Here is a 4,935-nt window from a genome sequence, read left to right as displayed (position 1 = left end):
CACGGGTCTCACGAAAGCAGGCTGGTCTCACATGATCTCAAGTCTATATATATATATATATATATATATATATATACCATTCCAAATAATACATCTTAAAAACTATTGTAACAAAAACATGTTTTGTTTTTGATCTATTGCAAATCAAAATTTCTTGGTTTGGTTGATTAATTAGGCATGCAAAAGGGGTTTGGATTCATCAACCAAAACTCCAACAATCTTGATCTTTATTTTGGTCTCATCGGTTTCTGAAATCGTCATTTTCTTCTGTTGTTCTTCGTGATCTTTGGCTTTACCCCCATAGCACCACATACAATCCGATCACGATGCCAATTGCACCTATCATGCTGAAATTAAAAAAAAAAATTGAAGCAGCTTAGGTCAGAGACAAATTCAATCTTTTTCCCAGTGGTATCACAAAATAATTAACATATACAGAATAGAATAAAATAAAATCATATTATACAATTGTTCTTTGAAAGATCATATTATACAATTTTCTTATAGTTGTGAATTACGATGCAAAACACTAAAAATATCAGTTTCAATTCCAACGATCTACAATTTGGGTTTTGTGTTCCATTCTTATGAACCTTAAAACTCAATTTTAAGCTTCGATATGTTGCTACATCTCGTAATTTTAAGGGAGACCACGATGCTCAGTGGTAGCATAAATGAATCAAAATGATAAGACCTTTTAAGGTCACAATGTTTTTTACAGTAAGACGAAATATATTAGTGTTATCATGTGCCATCATTTTCTAACAAGTGGATCCACCCCTAATTTAGATTATCAAATGTTTTCTCAATTCGTTAGTAAAAAAAGTACAAAAAAGCCATTGTGATGCTAAAAAATGTCCCTAACATTGGCTTTTTTTGTGATGCTTATTGTTATAAAACTTGCCTTCATGGCTTTGTAGTTTGCAACATGTCTCAAAAGCATGCTTTTCGAGAATATATGAAATCCTATTAGATTACTCGCTAAAAGAATATTTAAGGAGAGGAGAGAAGTTCCAACATATATTAAGAAGAAACTGTGCAATCTAACTAATATATATATATATATATATATATATATATATAAAATAAAAAATAACTTGCCTTCCCACGTATATTCTTTCTTGTAGAAATATACAAGCCATAATGGTGACAATGACAGTGTTTAAAGGGTTGAACATTGCTGAAAATACAGGACCCCTCCTTTCTATCACCCATGATTGCACAAATAACGAAATTCCCGAACCAACAATACCCTGAACACAAAAATGTCGATCATAAGTTTAATTTCAGACATTAACAAAGACATTCATTTCAATTTGATCATCTAAAACGAATGTGATTACCGCAAATAAGCAAGATCCAAGTTGCAAATACGAGTTAATCTTCCAAACTTCCAAATTTGGATCCGTAAACCATGTAACTGTCGCGGATTGCACCGTTGCAATAAAGCACATCCAAGCAGATAATGATAGGTGGTCAGGATGGTTTTTATTCACCAGTACCTGTTATATGTGTGTGTGTGTGTTTTTTAACATGTTAGGATATGTGAAACCCCTTTTAATTCTATCTAAAAGCTAAAAGAGAGGTGCTTCTCTCTCTCTCTCTCTATGTATATATATATATATATATATATATATATACTTGTAATCATGTGAGACCTGTGAGACCACCTTTTTTACACTTGAAACTTTACAGTAAAACAATGTGAAAGTAACCTTTACAGTGTTTTTGCTGTGAAAGCTCATATTTCTTTTAAATTCATAATATTTTGTTGTGAAGTTTTAAGAGTAAAAATGCGATCTTACGGGTCTCATGAAAACATGCAGGTCTCATGCGAACTCAACCTTTTATATATATAGACTTGGGATCATGTGAGACCCGCCTGTTTTCGTGAGACCCGTGAGACCATCTGTTTACACTTGAAACTTCACAGCAAAATGTTGTGAATGTGACTTTTTTAAACTTTCACAGTGTTTTTACTGTGAAGTTTTAAGTGTAAAAATGTGGTCTCACAGGTCTCACGAAAACAACCATATATATACACATCTGGGACCATCTGATAATTTTTTTGTGAAGGTGAATGTTACACAACCTGCATGTGTACCTTCACCGGTTTTTGTAAATGTGCTACCTTCACTCCTTCACCCAATATAAGGGTACCTCACATATGTTATGTGAAGGTTACATTCCCCAAACTTGCCATGAAAAATAACATTTTCTCATAGAAACCCAATCCTATATATATATATATTTTTTTTTTGATGTTTTGTGTTTAGCTGATGAACCTGGATAATTAGATAGAATGACCAGCAACAACTGCTACCAAAGAGACACAAACAACCCAGAAGCCAAAGATCATCACTTCCACTACTAGGATTTAGTAATAGAGAGTTTGATGAAGGCCACTCATGTGAATTTAGAAGCTTGGGGCCTTTGACGAGTGCCATTGCAGCAGCACTCGTGACACACAAAACTGTCCCTAATATCTTTGCGATCGTTGTCAAGCTTCGGACATTTACTGGTTCATATCTGAAGAAAAAAGAATTCAAAAAAGATGGTGTTGCTGTATGCATTTTTATGATTCATTTGGAGTGGGAAGCTTAGTACCCAACAATGGATGCTACAAAAAAGGTGATTGCAGGGACAAGATTGAATATGGCACTTCCTGCTGATGCTGAGGCCAAGTATAAGCCTTCTAACAAAAGCATTTGGCTACTTGTTATTCTGCAAATAAGAAAATAGTATTAATTTTGTATTCAGACAGAAGTAGGAAGTGCTGTATGTATATATAACCAATCAACTTTGTGATGTTTAGGCATGGACAGACAAATCATGTTTGCTACAGTGATACAAGAAAGTAATGGAATTGTAGGTTAAAAAGAATTATTTACCCTATCAAAGCCGCAATAAAGATCAATGAAAAGCTCTTCCATCCGATACAACATTTCGTTCTATGACACACGAAAGAAATCTCTGAATCAGACGTTATAGATTGGAATTCAGTAACAAGTTTGCGTATAAAAATGTCCAAGTTCATGCATACCTTGAAAAGTAAGAGATCGGAGCAATGGCTAAGGTGGCAATTGCTTGTCTATAGACAACAAAAACTCTAGGGTTCATTCCTTCCAAAAGAGAAGCTCTAGTTGAAATGGAGACTGCTCCATATGTAAATTGAAGCACCAACATGGCCATTAATGGCTTGTTATGCTCAAACCACCCCATTTTCACTTTGAAGATGAGTGAGCTTAATTGTAATTGTAATGTGATCTTATTAATTGCTCCACAAATTTGAATCCTTATTGCTCCCAAAGGACCTTAATTATATACTCGTACTTCCAAGAGTTAGGGATTTGGCACTTGGATACCTAATCTTTGAACTTCCCCAAGTTCAGTCCTTGATTGTTTCCATTGATTGTTTCCATTTGCTGGAGTGCAAATAACATTGATATATATATATATATATATATATATATATATATATATATATATATATATTAGAGAGAGAGAGGGGTGGAGTTATTATGCAACCATTTACATTTATACAACTCAATATCAACCGGTCCATTTAATTTGATAAATATGTGATTTTATAAAAGTTTTGATTGTTTTCTAATATAAAGTATTGATCCTAATTAATGAAGTTTAGTTATCTTCCATAAATATTCAAATCATAATAAATGAACTCTCATCATTTTCATAAATATCTCAATTGATTGGGTTGCATTGGTTGTACAAATGGACATGGTTGTATTTAAAATATACCTTTTATATATATATATATATATATATATATTATACTTGGGGTTTATATTCTTGAATCAAATGATGATGTTATCCTATATATTTAATCGTGTAGTACATATATACCAAATATACAATGCATTGACTAAAAGAAAGATTAATTATCGACAAACCACCACGATCTTATGTGTATTTTACTTCTATTCGCACTTGTAAGTGCTCGTTTAAGTAACAGAATGATTCAACCAACAAAGTCTGATAGTAAATCGAGTGGATAGACTTGTAAAAAGAAAAAGAACTATTTATACGATAATATATATAATGAGAGGTTCATTTGAGAAGTAGTAAGTATTTTAGAAGTAAAGAAGTTATCATAGTCCTTCATGTGGTCAAGATTTGTCAATAATTGCGATATTGATTGATCAAAAATTGCGATTTTGACTAGTCAAACGAAAAATAGAGGGCTAGTTTCGTGACTGTTATAAATAGGTAGCAAACAAATACATATGTGAACCCATAAGTGTGTATGTGAACATATATCCACATGTAAATCAGTTAATTAGTTCGTATGTGGGTCACACGGATTCATAATAAAATTAGTTAATTAGTTCATATGTGAACTACACGGTTCACATATAAACATATAGTAAAATATGTAAATCACACGGGTTCACATATGCATTTGCTTTGCTGTCTATTTGTAAAAATTACGAAACTACCCCTCTATCTTCTGCATACTATGCGAGAAATTATTCGGTGCTTCACATTCAAAGACGCAAATTTTGACCAGATGAAGGGTTTGGATCAGTTCTCTACTTCTCAAATAAACCTATGGCTATATATGCTATCATTTTCTGGATTCGGCAGTTTTAGTTCTGACCCTTTTATGGTTCCGTCCCCGTTTGAAGAAATGGCGATGAGAAAGTGAGGTTAAAAATGTAATTGAAGTGTAAGTCGAAGGGTGGTAGATGCAACTTAAGTACATGATTAGATGATATATTAAAGTATACTAGAAGCGTACTCGCGCAATGCAGCGAGATATATCATGATTTTAATATTCATTTTATTATTTATCTCAGTTGATGTTATAATATGGCTTTATGTGATTTTGAGAAAGCGATGATGTTTTTATTTTTGAATAAAATATATGTTTGAAGATATCATAAAAATTTGACTAAAAATTATCGATATTAG

General features: G+C 32.6%; 1 pseudogene; it reads right to left on the bottom strand.

The window, feature by feature from the left end:
- Positions 1-87: 87 nt before the first annotated feature.
- Positions 88-3,222, bottom strand: LOC112518842 (annotated as a pseudogene).
- Positions 3,223-4,935: the final 1,713 nt, after the last annotated feature.

This window comes from Cynara cardunculus, assembly GCF_001531365.2.
Source record: "Cynara cardunculus var. scolymus isolate 2C chromosome LG 10, CcrdV1, whole genome shotgun sequence".
NCBI classification, from domain to species: Eukaryota; Viridiplantae; Streptophyta; class Magnoliopsida; order Asterales; family Asteraceae; genus Cynara; species Cynara cardunculus.
Note: the sequence above shows the minus strand (reverse complement) of the source record. Positions and strands in the feature narration are given on the sequence as shown.